The 23,171-nt window shown below is 37.1% G+C and overlaps 1 pseudogene; it reads right to left on the bottom strand.

Annotated features, from left to right (window-relative positions):
* Positions 1–18,397: 18,397 nt before the first annotated feature.
* LOC130857128 (60S ribosomal protein L6-like) lies at positions 18,398–19,288 on the bottom strand (annotated as a pseudogene).
* Between the last annotated feature and the right edge of the window lie 3,883 nt (positions 19,289–23,171).

The following is a 23,171-nucleotide window of genomic DNA, read 5'->3' as shown; positions in this document are numbered from 1 at the left end:
GACACTGATTTTGTAGGGAAAAAAAAAAGTGTTCTAGGTTCTAATCAAACAACTTACAAATGGATTTTCAGTGTCCCCGTTCAAAATTTGAAGAATTGTCCACATTAAAAAGTGGATATGATTAATTGATGAAGAACATTACTTTATGTTTCGCAGTTGACATAATCTATCATTTTAAGGGTAATATTTATTTCTAGATTCGTTTCTAACAGTGATTGCTCTGTGTCTACAGGTATAAATGCTGAGACTTATACAAAAGACCTTACACACTACATACATCTGATGATTATTTGTTAGTTTGTGTTTCTAGCTACTGTGCATAATAATAATTATTATTATTAGCCTCTTTAACATGCATCATTATTCCAAAGTCTTTGTCATGAGGCATGAGATTTTATTTTTTCCTAGATGGCTGTGAGCTAAATTGACTGCTTTTTTTAAATACATATTTTTATTTATTTTTTTTAATTGAGGTATAGTTGGCTTACATATTATATAAGTTTTAGGTGTGCAACAGTGATTCACAATTTTTAGAGGTTATACTCCATTTATAGTTTTTATAAAATATTGTCTGTATTTCCTGTGCAGTGCATCCTTGTAGCATATTTGTTTTATACCTAGTAGTTTGTACCTCGTAATCCCCTACCCCTATCCTGCTCCTCCTTCCTTCCCCCTCCCCACTGGTAACCATTAGCTTGTTTTCTATGTCTGTGAGCCTGTTTCTTTTTTGTTATATTCACTAGTTTGTTTTATTTTTTAGATTCTACATATGTGATAACATATAGTACGTCTTTCTCTGTCTGACTTGTTTCACTAAGCATAATACCCACCAAGTCTACCCATTTCGTTGCAAATGGCAAAATTTCATTCTTTTTTATGGTTGAGTAGTATTCCATTCCATATATTATGTATGTGTATAGATACACACATATATGTATGTAAATAATACATATATAAATATATAAAATGTTCATATGCTTTATTTTTTTCCTCCCAGTTTTATTAAGATATAATTGACATACAATACTGTTTGTTTATGGTATACAGCATAATGATTTTTTTTTCAAGCTCTTTATTGTATAATTAGCAATTAAAGTATAATTGCTTTACACTGTTGTGCCAGTTTCTGCTGTACAACAGAGTGAATCAGCTGTATACATATATCCCCATATCACTCCCTCCCGTGGCTCCTTCCCACCCTCCCTATCCCAGCCCTGTAAGTCATCACCAATCATCAAGTTGATCTCCCTGTGTTATGTAGCAGCTTCCCACTAGTTATCTATCTTACATTTGGTAGTGTATATGTCAGTACTACTCTCACTTTGTCCCAATTTCCCCTTCGTCCCCTACCCCGTGTCCTCAAGTCCATCCTCTACATCTACATCTTTATTCTTGCCCTGTCACTTGGTTCATCAGTACCATTTTTTTTAGATTCCATGTATAGCATAATAATTTGACCTACATACATAATGAAATATTTATCACAATAAGTTTAGTGAACATCCATCATCTCATATAGATACAAAATTAAAGAAATAGAAAAAATGCTTTCCTGTGATAAGAACTTTTAAGATATACTCTTAAAAACTTTCATATATAAAAAAAAAATTTCATATATGACATACAGCAATGTTAATTATATTTGTTGTGCTCGATATTCTCTAGTACTTATTTATCTTATAACTGGGAGTTTGTACCTTTTGACTGCCTTCATCCAGTTCCCCCTCCCCCGATTCCCCTCCTCTTGTAACCACAAACCTGATCTCTTTTTCTATGAGTTTGTTTGTTTCTTTTTAAAGTATAATTTACCTACAAATAACAGTGTTAGTTCCTATTACACAATATAGTGATTTGATATTTCTGTAAATTTCAAGATGATCACCATGATAGTTCCAGTTATGAACTGTCACCATACATAGTATTGCATAGTTATTTTTTTAATTGAAGTATGGTTGATTTACAGTGTTGTGTTAATTTCTGCTATACAGCAAAGTGATTCAGTCATATATATATATATATATATATATATATATATATATCCTTTTTATATTCTTTTCCATTATGATTTAGCACAGGCTATTGAGTATAGTTGCCTGTGCTATACAGTAGGACCTTGTGGTTTATCCATCCTATATATAATAGTTTGCATCTGCTAACCTCAAACTCCCAATTCATCCCTTCCCCACCCCTAGTCCCCTTTGGCAGCCGCAGTGTACATTTCATACCTATGACTAATTTATTTTGCAGCTGGAATTTTGTACCTCTTAATCTTCCTCACCTATTTCTCTCCTCCCATATCCCTGACCTGCTCTCCTCTGGCAGCCACCTGTTTGTTGTCTGTATCTATGAGGCTGTTTCTGTTTAGTTATATGTTCATTTGTTGTCCTTTTTAAATTCCACATATAAGTGAAATGTTAGTATTAGTCTTTCTCTGTCTGAGTTATTTCACTTAGCATAATACCCACCAAGTTTATCCATATTGTTGCAAATGGCAAGATTTCATTCTTTTTTATGGCTCAGTAATATCCCATTGTATGTGTGTCACATCTTCTGTTTCCATTCATCTATTGATGAGCACTTAAGTTGCTTCTGTATCTTGGCTGTTGTAAATAACACTGCAGTGAGCACAGGAGTGCATTTATCTTTTCGAATTAGTGTTTTTGTGTTCTTCAGATAAATACCCAAGAGCGGAATTTCTGTATCATATGTTAGTTCTGTTCTTGATTTTTTAAGGAATGTTCATCTGTTTTCCATAGTGGCTGCACCAATTTACATTCCCACCAACAGTGCACAGAAGTTCCCTTTTCTCCACATCCTCACCAACATTTGTTATTTGTGTTCTTTTCGATGATAGCCATTTCTGACAGGTGATATCTCATTGTGGTTTTGATTTACATTTCCCTGATGATCGGTGATCTTTTCATGTGCTCTTTGACCATCTGTATGTCTTCTTTGGAAAAATGTCTATTCAGATCCTCTGCCCACTTTTTATTGGGTTGTTTGGGGTTTTTTGATGTTGAGTTATATAAGTTCTTTGTATATGTTGGATGTTAACCCCTTATTAGATTTATCATTTGCAGATATCTTCTCCCATTCAGTAGGTGACCTTTTCATTTTGTTGATAGTTTCCTTTGCTGTGCAAAAGCCTTTCCATTTGATGTAGTCCCATTTGTTTATTTTTCCTTTTGTTTCCTTTGCCTGAGGAGACATATCCAAGAAATATTACTAAGATCGGTGTTAAAGAGCTTACTTCCTATGTTTTCTTCTAAAAGTTTTATGGTTTCAGGTCTTACATTTAAGTCTTTAATCTATTTTGAATTTATTTTTGTGCATGGTTTGAGAGAGTAGTCCACTTTGATTCTTTTGCATGTAACTGTCAAGTTTTCCCAATATTATTTATTGAAGAGACTGTCCTTTCCTCATTGTATATTCTTGCCTCCTTTGTTGGAGATTAATTACCCATATAAATGTGGGTTCATTTCTGGACTCTCTATTCTGTTCCATTGATCTATGCATGTGTTTTTGTGCTAGCAGCATGCTGTTTTGATTACTGTAATTTTGTAGTATTTGGAATCAGGGAGCATAATACCCCCAGCTTTGTTGTTCTTTCTCAAGACTATTTTGGCTATTCGGGAACTCGTGTTTTCATACAGATTTTAGAATTCTTTGTTCTAGTTCTGTGAAAAATGTTATTGGCATTTTGATAAGGTCCCATATGCTTTAAATTTAAGAATTATGCACCTAGATAACTTTGGAGTCAAAGAAGAAAGTGGAAGTCAGAAAACATTTTGACTGATGATGAAAATAATTGAATTGTAATGAAAAAATTATAATTTTTCATTACACATCGTTGTAATTTTCATTACAAATTACACATCAAAACTTGTGAGACGAGCTAAACAATGATATGAGGAAACATTATCTGTGAACACATATTAGAAAAGGACCAAAAATCAAAAGATTAGTAGTTAGTGGGAAAAAAACACACAGAAAGATAATTAACCCCTCCAAAAGTTGGTTCTTAGATAACTCATAAAATTGACACAACTCTGGCAAGAGTAATTATTTTAAAAAAGTAAAGCAGTCAAATAACTAGGGAATAGAAAAGGGAACATCACTAGAGGTCCTGCAAAAATTAGAAAGGTAATAAGAATATTATGAACAACTTTATACTGATAAATTTGAACATGTGTATAAAATGGCAATTTTTCTTAAAGAAATGCATTATGCCAAAACTGCATAAAGAAGAAAAATAAAGCATGAATAATCATAAAATTATTATATTGACTCTGCCATTAATCCTCTATTAATTCCCTACATCTCAATAAAAGTACTTCATGGATGTTAAATCTAATTCAGTTACCCACTGTCTTGTTAGTTCGCAGCTATGTGATTACAACACTGAAAGCTGGGGAGAAAGATTTAAAAGCTATTGATAGTTCCTAATCTTCAGGAGTTCATAATCTAGTCATTGAAACGTTACGAGAGGCATATGGAAGAGTTAAGAGTTAGATAATAACGTTTGGGAGGAGAAAAAGAAAGTGTCTACATAAACGCACAGTGCTTTACCATGGACTGTGTCCTAGACTGTTGACTTCTGTCCCATTCTTCCCCTTAATTATAGTTTCCTTTGGGTTGTTTCTAAATGTGGTCAGTAGAATGGCTTGTTTTCATGGAGGAGAAGACTGTTTAAGAAACAATCTGCTGTGTGAAATATGTGTTCTGGTTAACTTGTGACCAAAGAAACTGAAAGTCTCCAAACCTCCCCAGATGATTTGTACTTGGATAGTGATACTACTGGCTACATGTGTGGGAATTTATTAGTCGATGTATTTATCTCAATGGATTGCCTCATTAAGTTTGCAGATGTTCTGTCAATGAAAGACCTTTTTTTTTTAATTGGACTGTTTTTATTAGAATTTTCCAAGGCACCATCCAGAATAAGAGAGTTAACACATTTCAGCAGAGAACAAAGTAGCATGTATTTAAAACTCATGGGAGGAAAAGCCTTTAACTTGTATTCAGACAGTTATGATTGAACATGTTGGATTTTAGAAAAATAGAGAAAGTATGCAAATTCCAATCTAAAATTCAACACATTACTTTCCACTTAGTCAACATGGGATTTGGTGTGCATCAGCTAATCATGTTGAACTAAATGCACATGTATTCAGAGTTGGCTGCCCCCTCAGGAAAGAATCCAGTCTTCTAATACTGCTACAACTCTTTTAAGAAAAAGAGTTGATGGTGGTTTTCCATCCAGCAAAGTATACTCAAATAATGTGTTTCAAGGGAAAGATAAAACAATTCCAGATCCATCTGAATATAACAAACAGACATCTCTGGTGCTCTGGTGACTTCAGACTATTTCCAATTTTAGTAGACAATATAACTATGCAGGTAAACCTCTGTGAATAAAGTAAGGGCATAAGGGACAGATTTTTAAATCATAAAGAAAATATGTTAGTGCTGTATTTCCACTGTAATTCAAAAGGACAGAAACTAAAAATAAAATTGAAGGCAAAGGAGGATTCACTTTTAATATATAGGATGTTGACCATCTTTCTAGTATATAAACAATGCCTTTAAAGGCTCCACATTTACATTCACGTTACCAGCTTATACTATGTAAGAGAAATCATCCCTTCACAGCAGGTTATACTTTACTGAAGAATGATATTTAGTAGTTTTGAGGGTCAGCGTTTACAATATAAGAACTGAAAGCTTTTGCAAGGTAAATTATTTTCTTGATTCACTTTTCTCTTATTAATAGCAAATACTGTTGTTCCTCTTGAAAACAAATTTGAATTTTTTAAAATATGCTCCATATTTTAGATCTCTAGCACAGTTTTAATCTCCACTTTTGTTAATGAGATTATTGGTAATGTGTTTTCATTCTAATAAATTGGTTGCAGATGCTTAGAGAAGAAAGGACTTCATTAAAATTGCTGCTGTTAATAGCATACCTCCTACCTTTAAGATTAATGAAACAATAGTAAATTCAACCAAAATCTCCTTACTGTTCTATTATTATGAAAATTAAAACTTTATATCTCTTGGACTTTTGTTTAGTTAATAAATAAAGCAATGTTACAGAGCTTCTGAGGGTCATAGTAGCCTAGTGGAGTTACATCAAATACACATTTAATTTATGTCCTGATTTTTAGATTCTAAACTGTCTACAAGATGCAAATGCATAAGAAGGATAGGATAACTGTTTGTCAGGGCCAAAATAGAAATGCCATCTTGGAAAAATAGGAAACAGAAGACCAAATCTCTCTAACTTTTCCAAAAAACAGAGTATATGTGTTTCTGATCAAGTAAGACATATAAAGTCCAACAAAACTTTATTGAACGTATGTGAACTGGGTGTTTTCACACTTAACCTCAATTTTCAGAACAAGAAATTCAATAGCATGCATCAGGGATATAGATTGTTAGTATCAATGGACATTTAGGTTGCTTCCATGTCTTGGCTGTTGTAAACAGTGCTGCAATGAGCATAGGGGTGCATAGATCCTTTCAGGCCATGTCTTTCTCAGGATATATGCCCAGGAGTGGTATTGTAGCATCATATGGTAGCTCTATTTTTAGTTTTTTAAGGAACTTCCATACTGTTCTCCATAGTGGCTGCACCAATTTACATTCCCACCAGCAGTGTAGGAGGGTTCCTTTCTCTCCACTCCATCTCCAGCATTTATTGTTTGTGGATTTTTTGATGATAGCCATTTTGACTGGTGTGAGATGATAGCTTGTAGTTTTGATTTGCATTTCTCTAATAATTAGTGGTATTGAACATCTTTTCATGTGCCTCTTGGCCATCTGTATGTCCTCTTTGGAGAAATGTCTATTTAGGTCTTCTGCCCATTTTTTGATTGGGTTGTTTTGATGATATTAAGCCTCACGAGCTGTTTGTAAATTTTGGAAGCTAATCCATTGTCGGTCACATCATTTGCAAATATTTTCTCCCAGTCTGTGGGTTGTCTTTTCGTTTTGTTTATGGTTTCCTTTGCTCTGCAAAAGCTTTTGAGTTTAATTAGGTCCCATTTGTTTATTTTTGTTTTTATTTCCATTATTCTGGGAGACAGATCGAAAAAGATATTGCTGTGATTTATATCAGAGAGTATTCTGCGTATGTTTTCCTCTAGGAGTTTTATAGTGTCCAGTCTCACATTCAGGTCTTTAATCCATTTTGAGCTTATTTTGTGTATGGTGCTAAAGAATGATCTAATTTCTTTTTTTTTTTTTTTTTTTACATGCAGTTGTCCACTTTTTCTAGGGATTTAATTATTATCTTGAAAGCATAATGATTTCTGTGCCCAATATCTGCTTACGGATTTCCTTTTTGTTCTTTCTTTTTGTCTAGCTCTGTGGTCTCCAGACTTTGGTGGGCCAGAGAATTAAGGTGTATAGTACTGTATTCAAAACTAAACAAAAATACATATAAATGTATTTTCCATAGAAATGTGTTCTTATAAGATACATATTTAAGAGATCTTTCAGCTCAGTGTTCACAGGTTTAAGAAAAAAAGATTCAGTGGTAAAAATCCCATTGACATTCCAAATAATGTATTTTGTTTTTACTAGTTTGGATAATAGATTTATACTTAGCTTTTATTGTCTCGTAAGTATATGCTAAGTTAAAATCAGAACTTTGCAATTTAAAGTTAAAAGTTGCAGCCCTAGGCTACTTTTGAAAGAATTGAACACCAATGATAGTGGTTAGTTTTAATTTACTTAGGAAAGTCAGTGAAAACCAAGAAGCTTCCTACCCATGATATTAATTTTAATTTTAAAATAAATCTTAAGATAATTACTAAAAATAAACCTAAAGATAATTGCCAGTTATTAAATACCAACTACTTTTACATATAACATATCATATAAATAAGGGCCACCCCAAAAGGACCAGAGAGAGGGGGTTTTATAAAGAGGTCTGTAAATGAAATTTGAAAATTCCAAAGAAAATTTCAAAAACAGCTAACAAGACAGATGACCACACAGCTTAATGTTAGGACAATAACATTCCAAAAAGCTGGTGGGCATATAGCAATGCTTAAAACTTCAACATATGAGTCACAGAGTGTATCTCTTAGTTACCAGTACCGATCTTTCTGGACACCAGAGTGATGTTAAAATTGTAAGAAATTATCCCAGTGTATAATAACACTTCTTTTTACATTGAAGTCCACACCAATGGCATGCCTTCTTGTCCAAAGATTAGCTTCCAGTCATAGAAATAATATGAAAAGCAAAGATTAAGCAGGAAATTCCCTGCCTCACTTTTTTTTCCTCAAGTAAGCTGAGTTTAGAGTCTTATTACTCGAAAATGTACTCTGCGGACCAACAGCATCAGCATCACCTGAAAACTTGTTAAAAATGCAGAATCTCAGTCCCTACCCCAAACCTTCTCAGTCAGAATAGGTATTTTAAGAGCTCCCCAAGTGCTTAATATTTGAGAAGATAACCTCTTTGAGGCTCCTCTGAGATAGTTTTATGCCCAGGAACACAGAAGACCCTGCCAGGCCCCATAGTGTCTGCTACATTCCAAGGTTAGGTAGCATGCGAATCCCCACAGTACTCGCTCACAGCCCTGCCCTGAATGGAGCACATCTTGCCTCATGCAAGAGGTCTGTACCTAAGAAGATTAGATCTCCCTCTCTTCAGTCACTGCCAAAGAATAAATACAAAGGAGACCAGAGCTTCATAAATCCCTTCTGCCTTCAGCTGACATTTTTGAACAGGCATTATTCCAACAGGACTTGTTAATAAATTTGGGGATTGAATTGTGGGATTTTTTGCAGCCATTTCTCACAACTGACTATGGCTGTGTCTTTTCAATATAATGTAAAAGATTTAATTTGAAAGTAAAATTTAAGAATGTGAAAATGTTCTGTATTATCCATACATCTACCATAAAACTCTAACTTACATGTATAAATTAGGAACAACTCTTCAAAAGGCCTTCATATCTTTTGGTAGACTCTCCACATTTTATACTGTGCTTTTCCTGTTTATCTCTGGTTATGGTATCTTTCACCCGTGTGATCTTTTCATATTAATAAAGATAGCAAACCAGTTGGCATTGGTATTTGCACAGAATTTATTTTAAAAATCAAGATACAGTGAATCTATTGAGGCAAACAAATCAGTTTCCTGGGCTAAACCTCAAATTGCCTTAACATACAAGCTGTCATTTTTACAAATCCATGAAAAATGAATGAGGAATTTGGCTCTCAAATAATGTGGTTGTGCCATTTAAAGCTCTTTACTTTCTCTTTTTTTGTTTAAAAAAATAATGAAGAAAATATAGTTAAATTACTCATATTCCCACCACCAACTAGTTATTTTCAGTTGGTCCAAAGGCATTTATTGTTTATATTTGCCTTAACAGTCAACCTACCATTTATATTCTGCCTTTTACGTAATATTGTATAAAAACATTTCCCCATGATTCTATGCTGCCTTCATCGCGATCATTTTCAATGACTTGAGTCCATCCTAATGACATATACTCTGTGTACCCATTATTTTATTGTTAGATCTTCCAGCCTCTTGCTGTTGTGCCTAAGACTGCTGTGAAGGCCTTTGAGCATATGGCATGATTCTCTTCTTCAGTCATTTACTCTCTAGGAATATATTCCCAGAAGGAGAATTGCTAGTTAAAGGTTGATAATACTATTAAGTATATTGTATACATTAACTATTTAGGAACTCTGGTTTTTTTCAAGCCAGGGCCAAATTTCCCATTTTTAAACAAATATATGGGACATTTGGATTTCGTTCTTTTCATAAAAGCTGCCAGCTGGGGAAATCATTGGTGGTTAAACATAGAATCCACAGACAGCTTCATAACAATGAACTGGAAACCCTGAATAGGCTCCTGCCTCGATATTTGTACATTAAATACAAGGAAACATAGGCAAGCAAACTGCTCATGACTAGACAGAAATCAATTCAGATAACTGAAGTCTACATAAATGTGCCAAAAAATTCAATTCAAATGTACCCTCCAAAAATGCACAAATGACCAGTCACCAAATATAAGAAAAAATACAAAGAGCTTTTCTGTGTGCCCCATTTGATTATTAAAAAATAATAACCTACAATTTAATCTTTCTTGCAAACTCTGTTTTTCTCTGCCCCAAAGAATCCACCTCCAGTCTAGTAAATGCTAAAAGCATATCATTTAACTGAAATTAGGAACAGACACAGAAGGCCAATTTAAACAAATGTCATAATCAAAAAAAATTTTACCCCACTTACATATATTAGTTAATAGATGTCAGAATGGCCAGCTTGACAGGAAGAGAAGAAGGAACCACTTCAGTGATAGATTTCATGAAATCCCCCCCAATAGTTCCTCTTATATGCAGTCCAAAGGTGTTGCATAAGCCCCTTCCTGGCAAGCAGGGATACATCATCAATTTCTTTGACAGTTTTGAGAGTCTACTATTCAAATTGCTCTTTCACCATTGCAGTCTCCATGGAAGCTTCCAATATGTTAACATAATTCCAGATTCACTATTCTCAGGTGTGCTGGCATCTGAGAGCTCTCTCTGAAGGAGTCTTCTTGAATGGCCAGATCTGTTTTAAAAATTTTAGAGGTGACTCCAACTTTATATTTCTCTTATACACCTACATACCATTATACAGAGTGTCCTTGGCAACTCCTCAAATTTTAAAAGGTTTTTTAAACTCCAAATGACATGATGGATTATAATAATAATGCCAACTAAATATTTATTGAGTGCCGACTCTATGCTAGGTGCTGTTCTAAGCACTTTATATTTATTAACTTATTTAATCCTTGTAACAATCCTAAGAGGAAGGGATTGTATTATTTCTGCTGCTTTACTGAAGGAAAAATTGAAATACAGAAAGATCAAATAACTTGTTCCAAGTAGGAGGAGGCATGGAAATGGTAAGGTCGAGATTCAGATCCAGGCATCTGGCTTGAGTCTAACTGCTTAGCAACTACAGATACTGTCTTACCACTTGATTATTTGAGGGTCTTCTGTGTTGGTCTTAATTTTTTCTTTTTTTTTTTTTTTTTGGTTTCCTCTTGAGAAATCAAGATATTGGTGGATGCATAACCCTACAAACCTCAAGTAATGAATGATTTCTGGTTGTCCTGCCCCTAAAGGGTAGGTCTCATGATCTACCAATCAGATGGAACTGTTTTTGCAAATGGCTAGAAAAATATGTTTTTTTCTTAGACACCTAAAAAAGAGTTTTATTATTAAGATGAAGGAAAATATGTGCATAACTAAAATCATAAGTAAAGTGATCTTGAATTTTCTGCCCAAAATAATAATAGATATTTGCTTTATTTTTTATATTGGAAAATTAAAGCTGAGAGTTCAAGTCACTTTTCCCAAAATTATCTAACTAAAACTGGGAGGTGCTAAAACTCAAAATAAATGACAATTGTAGATAATATGCAGGGAAGGCCACTCAATGATATGTCTGGAACAAGACAGACAAGAACATTCTCAACATCTCTCTTCTAACATGCAATTGCTACTTTGTAGCAGAGACTACTCTCAGCCCACTTTAATCCTCCTGCCTTCTATATGAGAAAAAAAGTAAGACCAGTCATTGAATTTCCCTAGCTTTTTGACAACCTCCAGTTCAAAACTGGACCTCGTGTTTTTAAATCCTCCCTACAACCATGCATTGCATGGCGAAATCCTATAAGAAGCTCTTAAAGACAACCCACGATTCTGGAGTGCATGCCCCCTGGCTGTGGTAAGCAGAATAAATCTAAATCAGACTGCAGTTTTGTTCCTACTACTCTTTGGTTGATGGGCTATAAAAGTTTCTAGATTTTTTTGTCTAGGTGGAAGGTGGTGCTAAAGTACACTGAAGAGCAATATTGGGGAGAAAACTAAAAACTTCACTTTAGATATATTGAGTGCAGGATGCTTTGAAGAAATTCAAACAATCTTAAAGAAGAGCTGGTAAAAGGGTCTGTAGAACAAAGGGAAAGCCTGGATACAAATGTAGAAGTTATCAACATATAGATGGATATTGAAGATAGAGCATGGATGAGATCACTCAGTGCAAAAAGCATAAAGAGAAAAGAATGAAGAAACTAAAATTCCAATATGAAGTTTCTAGAGAGAAGGATGAACAACAAACGTGGCTGAGAAAGCACATCCAGAGATAAAGCAGAAACACCAGGAGCAGATCATCCTGTGAATCAAGGAAAAGGATATTTCAAGGCCTGTGGCGTAACCAATGGTTGAAAGCATTTGAAAGATCCAGTAAGAAGAGAATGGAAAAATTTCTGTTGAAGTCCATCATTGATATTTTTTGTGAGAGATTTTTCAGAATTTTGATGGAAGCAGAAGCCAGAATAAATGGCCGAGGAGTAAGTATGAGGTAAGCTAAGTGAAGAAAGAAAGAAGGGTCTTCCAGGAGAAGGGACAGTGTGATAGTGCTATGAATAGTGGTTCAAAGAATGGGTTCTGGAGAGAGAGTGATAGAGTTCAAATCCCAGTTGTGTCCTTCACTAGCTGTGTGACCTTAGGTTACTTATCTGTGCTTCAGTTTTTCTATCTGTCAACTGGGGGAAAAACAGTAACTGACCATATGAAGTTGTGAGCAGAAAGAGATCAAGTAGTATAGATCCTTGTATACAGTAACATCTCAATAAGAACAAGCAACAATTATTGCAAAAGCATGAGAGGGCGCAACTCCGTTAGGGGCTTGAAAGTTGATTAATATGAATGGTGAGTGTGGAGAAAAGACCAGACAGGTTAACAGGATCCCACGCATGGAAGCCTTGAATGCCATGCCAAAGAGAGATATTTCTTCTTAAGGCATAAAGGTTCATTGAGGGAGTTTAAGAGAGTGATGTGATTATAGTTCTGTTTTAGAAAAATCACTCTGACTATATAGCCTACAAGATGGTTTGGAGTAGAATCAAGCTGAAGGCCGGGACAGCAGTTAGCAGCCCGTTTCAAAAACCTAAATGAAAAGAGATAATGTCTTGATTAAGGCAGAGGAAGTAGTAATGGAAAAGAAAAACTAGTCAAAGAGGTAAAAATTATCATGACTTGGTTACTGATTGTATGTTGTAGGCGAGAGAATGAAGTCTGCGATACTCACCCTTCACCTCCACACAAGTTTTTAACATGGGTGACTAGCTGAGTAGTACAGCCATTTACTGAGAGAGAAAGTCTAATAAGGAACAAAGATCTAAGGGGTTGCTTAGGAATTACAAGGCTCATTGTTCAATTTTGGATATGCCGTGTCTGTGGAATACCCACATGTTGAAGATGTCCAATATGCAACCTAGAACCCACAGGAAAGTTTGAATTCAAGATCTGTTAATGGTTGTTTAAGTCATGAGTGTTCAGGTGGTTACTGAGGAAGAATATCTAGAGAGCAGAGTATTGAAAAAAATGTTATTCAGAGAGTTTATCTAGGAAAATAAGTTGACAACAGACAAATGTTCAGTCTTCTTGAGAATTTGATAGAAGACAAATGATGACAACTGCTATAGCTGGCTAACATCCTCAAATGGCCTTCTTTTACTCAACAGTGGAGAATTAATGATGAGAATAAGAGTGGGGACCAGGGAGAAGGCTAACCCCTCTCTCCTCCACTCAACCTCCCAGCCTGTCCTCATGGTCCATGTGATGTGAGAAAATAAGCATCCTGCACTGGAGAGATTGGTAAGTGGTTCCCTGAGAGTTAGCCAGGATTCAAGGAGGCAGGTGTTTGGTGAATAAAGTGATGGTATAGGGTCGTTGGTTTTCTCTAAAGAAGGATTTCCAGAAGCCCTTGGTGGAAAGGATAGCAGCAATGGGAGGGTGAGTGAGAAGAGGGAAGAGCGCAGTAGGTTAGATGTAAGAGCATGAGTGGGCGAGATGATGCTTTGATGAGTCGTGCACGTGATTTGTCCATTTGGAAAGGATGACGAGGTGAAGGCATGTAGTTCCAAGTTTTTGATAATTAAACAGAGACCAAGAGAGGCTTCTGATGGTCACTTTCTGTCTCTAGGCATAATTACCTCATCCCAGGCAGTAGATACTGGACACTTAGCCCATGTCAAACCCTTTGCCTTACCTTTTTGCCTGGTGAGCTTTGCTCACATTTCACAGCCCACCTTAAATATCACCTTCTTGGGAAAAACCAGGATTCTGGTGGAGTATATAATGGATATTGGAAGGATATTAAGAAATTAGTGGGAAAATGATTACACTAAAATAATATTAACAACAACATTGAGCCTTGAGTTGGGAAGCCTGTGTTCTATTTCTGGCTTTGCCAGCAAGTATGCGACCCTGGGCAAGTAACTTCACCTCTTCAGGTCTCAGTTCCCTTATTTATGTAATGAGAGAGTTTATATAATGAGAATAATGAGAGCCGGTGAGTTCTGCGATATTTTATAAGTAGCCCATGACACCATGGCCATCACCAGGTTGAGGGGCAGAGCGCAGACTGGGTGGTCTGCCCCAGAATACTAGCAGGGCTGGTGGAAACCCCTGCCAATAGATCAGCATCATGGATTGTTCCCAAAAAACTATACCATAAAGCAAGTCCACTAGCAGCCTGGCTTTCCTTGGTGAGCTGCGCTCAACAGCAGAGCCTACTCAGTCTTCAAGGACCCTACATCGGATTTTCTATGGGATCCATTTAGGATATCACAGAATCTGCAAGATCATTCACTTATCAGTTAACTCTTAGGGTGGAGGGAAGAATACAGGAGTGAAGGGGAAGACTTTGCAGAGTGGACTTCAGTACCCTTTGCCAACCTCTTACCTTTCCTACAATGTACCCACATCTCTTCTCCTTCCCTCCCTCCCACAGTCTCATTTAAAGGAATCCCTTCTCCTTTTTCTACGGGGAGTTCTATTATCTGTGCTCATAGGTCCAAACCCACTGCCCTACTACATACAGAACAAGGGCAAATACCTAAAATAATAAAATATATATATGAGAAGGGGAAAAAGGACAACCACCACTAGACTTTGTGTCTTGTATCAACATCAACCCCCCTTCCTTTCCTTTATATTATAAAGTTTGATGTAAAGATCCTGATTAAGGGGAAGCCACAGTTCTGTCTCCAGTTCCTTCCCTCATTCACTGCCAAATCACAGCATCCCAGCAACTGGCATCCATATCACCAGGTCCACAGGATACTTTCTTGACTGGTACTACGGTGTCTGCCATTGTTGAAGAATCTCTTCCATGACCTTTCTTAAGCCTAACTAACCACATTTTTTGTCCTTGCCCATATCTCCTGTCAGAGGGGGTGGATGCAGGCAGCCATGTTGTATACCCAAGACTCTCAGGACCACAGGTGATGGGAGCATGAGTACACACCTGGACAAGGCAACCTAGATCCTTGATGTGACCTGAAGAAGAGTTAGATCTGTCAGATTCTCCCTTTCTCAGGAAAATTTGAAATAGACAACAGTGTGGGGTGGGAGTTGAAAAGTCATGGTGTATGAAGAGATTCTAGGGGCAGTGTTTGACCATGCGAAGCCAAAGTTATGAGGGTCAGAGATTATGAATGAGGTCATTAGAGAGACGAGATAAAACCAATTTTACACAGAGAGAAACAGGCAGGCCATAAGACTAAAGGAGGTGGAGGGAACATCTGACCCCCAAGACTTGCTTCCCAGAAGCCAAAAGAGCCACTGCTCCTAGACTGTTCTCCTTACACTGTGTTCTCTCTCTCTGCCTTCTTTGCAGACTCTTCTCTATTTGTCCTTTAACTATTAGTCATTTCCACTGAAGGCTCTGTCCTTGGGCCTTTTTCAGTCTAACACACTTTCCGTGGGACATGGTCCTGGCTTCCAAAAGCCTATATCTGATGATTCTCAGATCTGAATTTCTAGGCTAGCTTTCTTTCCTGAATCTCTTCTGAGCTCTAGAGACCTGTTTATTCATCTGCCTGATGGGCACTGCTACTAGCAAATCAACATGTCTAAAATTAAACTTCCTGTCAAACCTACTTTTCCTCTAATACTCCTTTTCAGTGAAGGGAACTTTCAGCTGAAAACTAAAATCACCTAGACTTCTCTCTCCTTCAGATCCACTGGAACATTAAGTCATATTCACCCAAGCATCTACATTTCTCCTCAGTGCCTGTCCTCTCCAGTCCCACTGCTGCTGTCTAAGTTCAGAGCTGCATAACTGCCCTTTCGGTTTCCTTGTCATCCGTCTCCTGCCCCTGCTTATAACTCTTCTGTGGTTTTCCCGTTTTCTTAGAGGAAAATCCAGACTCCTCAGCATGGCGTCCAAATCTTCCCTGAGCCTTCCCCTGCCTACTTCATCCACATAATCTTTCTCTGCACTCCCTCTAACCCCAGTTTCAGATGTTCCAGACTTTCTGTGACTCCCCCAGCATCTCAAGTGTTGCCTCCATCTGGACTTTGCTCTCACCGATCCCTCTTCTTTGCGAACATCCCTTTCTCTTCCTGTCAACACTTTCCTGTGTTGTCCTTCAGTATTTATGAGCCTGCCCCCACGTATAAATCACTATGCTTTTATTATGCCCCAATTATACTCTGCACAGATGACTGTGACAGCATGAATATCACTTTATTGCACTTAACTTTAAAATGTTTGTATCCCTCTATTTGACCTAGAAGGGCAGGAAATCTATCATTTTTACGGTTTGTCCTGTGCCTAGCAGTGAAAGCATGCAGTACATGTTGGAGAGGAAAGGAAAGAAATGAATACACTGATCCCCTGGAGGTGGGGGGGCGGGAACTAGCTTATCCTCTGAGAGCAGAGAATAATGCCCAGTACGTGAAGTCTCAAAATGTTATGGTGATAATTTAAAGTGTCCTCCAGAAAGCAAAAACCACTCCTACAGAGGGCAAGAAAGGGCCCTGTCCTCTTTCTCAGGATAACATCGCTTCAGCAACTGGAAGCAGGAACCCCTCAAAGATGGGCAGCCTGTTTCCTATAAGGATAAACAAGCAACATGAAGCAATTTCCTGAACCAAAGAGAAACCCTCAAAAATATAAAGATTTTTCATCAACATCCCTATGTTAATGAGACGTGTGGGTGGAATCTGCTCCATTTAGACCCTGGCAAACAAAGTGAACATAGAGCCCATCACAAAGGAATGGTCCCAGTGCCCCAGCAGACACAGGCAGGAAAGGCTCTATCCCAGCTGCAAACAGTGCTGGAGAGTCAGTTCGTCCCTAATTAGCTGAGCACCCCCTGCTGCTGGCCAGCTTGAGGAAATGCTTGAGGGCTGTGTAAATAGGAATGTCTCTCTGTAATCTCTGTTTAGGATATAATAAATGACTTGTTTAATCCAGGTGGGAGAAGGCCTCCGCCCCTCCAGACTGGGTCCCCTGGGCTGAAGTGCTGAAGGAGAAATTGGGACTGTGAGTCTGTCCCCAGGTGTCCCTCCTGTTTGTACTGTGGTGTCTAAGCACACTGTCAGGTGCCACTCACTAGTCCAGGAGAGAAGGAACTAGCTGAAGCCAAAGAGGCACACTGAGAGAGCTCTTGGAAGGCACAGGAAATGGGGAGGGGCCCTTCCGGAAGGGCGTCAGCCAAGGCTTTTGCACCTGATAGCTTCTGGGGGGAGCCTGAGAAAAAGAACTTTCGCCTGCCAGAATAAAATAGTAAATGCAAGATGAATATTTTCATCAAGAGTGGGAAGCCACTTGATTTCTGCATCGTGAGAGAGATTGCCTTCGTGGACACATCCGGGGGAGTTGGAAGGCAGGCAATGCATATTTCCTCCCTTGGCCATTCCTCTGCCCCAAGGCTCCAGGCAGAAGTAAGTTTCATACTTGCACAGGTTTCCCCTGTGTGAGTCTCTTCCCATTCTGGTTAATGCTTTCTTATTCTCCAGGTTTTCTCATATGTGTGAATTCCTGTGGCAGGCATTGGCTGACATTCCACCCACACTTCCACCACCACCCAAGCGAGGGGTAAGAACATCATCTAGGTCACTTGCCATGTGGTTCATGAGAGCACATGAACAGTACATTGCCAGACCTACTTCCTTATCTTCCTGCAATTTGGGGCTGAAGTGACTCAAAGGCAGGAACCTGAGAAACACCATTGAATCTCCAGATTCTGACATGGAGCCATTGTTCAGTCTCACATGTTTAATTAAGGTTTATTGAACCCTTACTAATGATGTAATATATAATATGTTAAATATCATAATTATATATGGTATAAGATGAAATAACCCAGAGCTGGTAATATTGCAGTGTTCTAAACGGAAGCATAAAAGACACTCTGAATGGACCTCCCAGGCTGCAGGACAGTCTAAGCAGTAGGTCTGTGAAGTGGGAATACAGAGGACAGAGCTAAAGCATTCCTGTGCCAGGGACCCCTTGGGCCCCTTCTCAAGCAGTTTTTTTTTGTTTGTTTGTTTTGTTTTTTTTTTGAAATGGACCAGAGTTATTTGATTAGGTTCTTTGTAAGAAGTTTAGAACACTACTTTGTGAGGATAAATTCCATTGGTAAGAGCAAACACAGAGCGGAGGTAGCCCTGGAGCTGAGGAACAGCTTTGATTCTTCTCAGAATCTGTGAGTCCACAGCTTTCTGATCAACCTTGCGCTGCTCTGTAATTTCGTATTTCTCTCTTTCTGTGTCGAAGATCTCACCTTCCTGGTGCCTGGGCTTACGCAGCTTCTTCTTCTTTAGTAAGCATCAGTGAGATATTCTGGGATTTTCACACCATTGATATCAATTTTGGTGGAGGTGGCAATGACAAATTTCTGGTGTGTTCTACGCAGAGGAACTCGATTGAGGGACAGAGGCCCAGTCACAAGTAGCAAGCCACTGCCCAGCTGCTTCAGGAAGATGACCCTCTTGCCTCTGTGGCACCCAGTGAGGATGGTGAGAATGGTCCCAGGAGTGATGCTGGCGCGCAGTTTTCTCACATGCTTACTGAAGGGCTTTTTGCCATGACTCAACAGCTTTCGAGGCACATCTTCAGTAGGATAATACCTAGGCATTTTGCGAAGTTTAACCACCCGGGTACCACCATTCTTGTCACCACCAACTGGTTTTGTGACAGTAGCAAGAACTTCACCTTCTTTTTCTTTTCAACCTTGGATTTAGCTGCTGAGTATTTCCTCTTGTACAAGCCGGAATACATAGCCGATCGGGAATATCTACCAATTCCTCTGACCAGGACAGGGTTTCGGCTGCAGTGGGGCTTCCCCCTCTTAATCTGCTTCCCCTTTTTAACCTTGCCACCAGCATCAGCCCTCTTGGCTTCAGGTTTTTTCTCCTTAGTATCTGGCTTCTCAGCCTTTTCACCCGCCATCTTGCAAGATAGGAAAAAGCTCAAGCAGTTTTTTTTAACGTATAGTAAGATATACAATTTGACAAAGGAAGCCAATCATATATAGTTAACAACAGAGTTTTAAAAAGTTATAATTTAGTACTGTGTTTATTACTCATTAAATAACAAGATCAAGCAGCGGTACTAAAAACTACTATGATTTTGAAGTAACGATAAATGTGAGCAATATGTGAAGATATCAGCCACAACTGTAATGTGACATGAAAATATCTGCACCTTCTATTGGCAAGCATTTCAGGTACTGCCAGTCCTACTGAGGTTTGTTGTCCACATTTCTAATTGAAGGAAACACTGAATTTCAATCAGAGGTTAATGAAAATAAAGAATTAAGTTTTCTCCAAGATCCAAGATCATGGATACCCTGAATTCTATCTGTGGATCCCCTGGCTTCAGTAAGCCCTCTATCTGTGGAACGCAGGAAAACAGACCACCTAAAATAACAGCTATGAATAGCAATTCTTCCGTATTTGGAGGAATGATATCTTCCCAAATCATTCTCTACCTACAAGCCTCTACCTACACTATATGATAAACAACTATTTCAGGAGTACTTAGGCTTATGAAGGATATCAATATTCCTTTATTTATTTAAAATGTAAAATTTTATAAGGCTTACTATAAAATTATAGTAATCAAGAGTGTGGTATTTGTTTAAAGACAGTTATATAGGTGAATGAAACAAACTAATGAGTCAAGAAATAGGCCCACACATATACAGTCAGTTGATTTTTGACAAAGGTGTCAAAGCTATTCAAGGGGAAAAAATACTCTTTTCGACAAGTGGTGCTAACAAATAATTATCAAAATGAAAAAAGTCTCAAACCTTACCACATATCACATACAAAAGGTTACTTGAAATGGATTTTAGATCTAAATGTAAGAGCAAACTAAAAACATTCTAGAACAGAATATAGGAGAAAATATTTGTGACCTTTGGTTAAGGACAGTTTCCCTAGGAAACAAAAAAACAAAAATTATAAGCGAAAAATTTGACAAATTGGTCCTCATCAAATGTCTGCTCTTGAAAAGACCCGTTAAGAAAATGAAAAGCAGGAAACAGATTGGTCAGAAATATTTGCAAAGCATGTTCCTGATAAAGAGCTTATAGGCAGAGAACATTAATAGTAAAACAAAAACTCAGCAAAAAGAGAGGCAAAAGATTTGCACAAATATTTCACCAAAGAAGATATACAAACAGCAATGAACACATATAAAACTATTCAATGTCATTAATCATCAGGAAAAGATGAATTAAAAGGAGATAGCCACTACACATCCATTAGAATGGCTAAAATCAAAAGCATTGATAATGCTAACTGTTGGAGACAGTGCAGAACAACCTGACCTCTAAAGATTGTTGATGGAGATGCAAATGATACAGTTATTTTGGAGAACAATTTGGCAGATTTTTATAAAGTTAAACATACTTACCATATATGACCCAACGATTCCATAGATGTTTACCTAGGAGAAATGAAAACAGGTCCATACAGCAAATGTTAATTGTTGCTTTACCCATAGTAGCCAAAAGTCCATCAACAGCAGAATAGGTAAGAATATTGTGGTGGGACTTCCCTGTTGGTGCAGGGGTTGGGAGTCCGCCTGCCAATGCAGTGATTGCCACTGGGCTGTGGGTAAAGGGAGGCATTGCCTACAAAGGGGCATAAGGGAACTTTCTGGGGTGATGAAAATGTCCTGTATGTTAATTTGGGTGGTGAACACACAACTTGCATGTGTGTCAAAATTTATTAAACTGCATTTAAAAAGGGTGAATATTATTGCATGTGACTTGTATCTCAGTAAAACCTGACTTTTAAAAAATTCTAAAGTTTTATCAGAGAAATTATAAATGATATTTTATTACTAAAGCTAAATCGTCATGTTAGAGAATTCAAAATCAGGATTTTCCACCCAAAATAAAAGGCATTTGCCCATACTCTAAATACAGAAAGGAACAGATGTATTGGCTCAGTATCTTATTGGGTTTGTATGCTATTTGGAAATTGGATTGTTTTGACAAATTACTTGCTAGCCAGGAAAAGCATTAAGGGATTATTTGTCCACTGTGATTTCAGATTTTTCCCTAATGATAAAATCATTTGAAATAAGAAGGCAGCCAAAGTAGTTTTACTCAGGGAGATGTTATTTCATACATAGACATGTCAGAAACAGCATAAGCAAGAAAAGGAGATTACTCCAATTTTTAATTTTTTTTAACTTCGTGTTATAAATAACAGCAGCAAACAATCTTAATACTAAATAGCACTTAATTCAGATTTCCTTTTAACAGCTTCTCTACTTAAAGACTTTAAATCATTTATTAATGTGGGTGTTGTAAACTTCACATTGCAATTGAATCTTTACTTCTCAATCCACTTTAACACCTACTTTAATGCTAACTATTTGAGGATATCATCAGATTATATCGTTGTTTTTACTTGTTTATGGGCTCTAATACCTTCCTACTGTGCTATAGAATGTTTTGCTTTAATAGAATTCTATGTATTTCAAGAATTTCTTTGCAAATAACTGGTGTGTCCTTCAGTAAAGCAAAGCTTTAAAATCTTCATAAAAGCAATATTCTTCATTTATTTTTTCACAGAACATTAACATTATCTCCATTATCTAAAAGAGTTCTTTTCTCACTCACAGTTCATAGGATGAAGAACCAACACTTATTTTAAATGCGTTTTATGTAACTATCAAATTAAATGAATTAATTTTTACCTTTGTGCCTTTTTAAAGTATTGTCATAACATTGGTTGTTTTAATGAACTGGCAGTAGATAATTTAGTTTGTTTTTACATTCTATTTTTTTTGCCAGAAAGACCAACTAAACTTCTAAATTTGTGCATATTTTTGTTTTTCCATGAATATACTTGGTATCCGAGTAATTGTTTGCTGTGTTTACATGAGATTTATTCTTTTGCAACTCTAGGTCTGCTGCCATCTAACACACTAGCTGCTAGCCACGTGGGATTATTTAAATTAGTTAAAATGAAATGAAATAAAATAAAAAGTTCAGTTCCTCGCTCACACCAGACAGATTTCGTGTGCTTAGCAGCCACACGTGGTCTGTGGCCATCCTGTGGGACGGCACAGACACAGAACACTCCTATCATCACAGCAATTCTATTGAACCGTGCTGGTCTAGATCAGGGTCAGAAAACTTTCTTCTTGGAGGGCTGGGCAGTAAATATTGTAGAGTTTATGGGCCAACAGGAAAAATTGAGGTTACTATTTAGGCACTTATATAACCATTTGAAAAGTAGATCTGTTTAAAAATGGGGGAGAAAAACATTCTTAACTTGTTGGTGGTGAAAAGCAGGCAGCAGGCTGGAGTTGAGCCATAATTTGCCCGCTGCTGGTGCCAGTCATTCAGTCCTTTATTCGTTAAGAACATGTTCTTTGAACAGATCTATGTTTTAAGCACTGGACTAAATATTAAGTATAGCATAGTGAACAAGAAACATAGTCTCAGCTCTCATGGAGGAACAGGAAAGGCACTCTAACAAAAATGGCGCGGTTATTATAATCTAACAAATAATGTGAAGGAGCTAAGCAGGATTTTATGAAAGGCGGTAACAGGGGAACCTAAACTGGTGTAAAAGATTGAATTGATTCTAAAAATTATTTGCAACTAATATTATATTTTTAATGTATAGTAACTAATTAAACTTTCCAGCTGACCCATGTGAAAAGGCACTGTAAAAATTAATAAATCCAGATAGTATTTCTAAGTGGACTGATGTTCAAATATATTACATTCTTACATGCCATCTGTTTTATATATGTGAAATAGTAGTCCATCCAGTGATAGAAATTATATTTGCTAATATTACATTTACTGATGTTTG

Source organism: Hippopotamus amphibius, chromosome 7 (genome assembly GCF_030028045.1).
Source record: "Hippopotamus amphibius kiboko isolate mHipAmp2 chromosome 7, mHipAmp2.hap2, whole genome shotgun sequence".
In the NCBI taxonomy this organism is placed as follows: domain Eukaryota; kingdom Metazoa; phylum Chordata; class Mammalia; order Artiodactyla; family Hippopotamidae; genus Hippopotamus; species Hippopotamus amphibius.
This window is presented reverse-complemented; position numbering and strand designations above follow the sequence as displayed.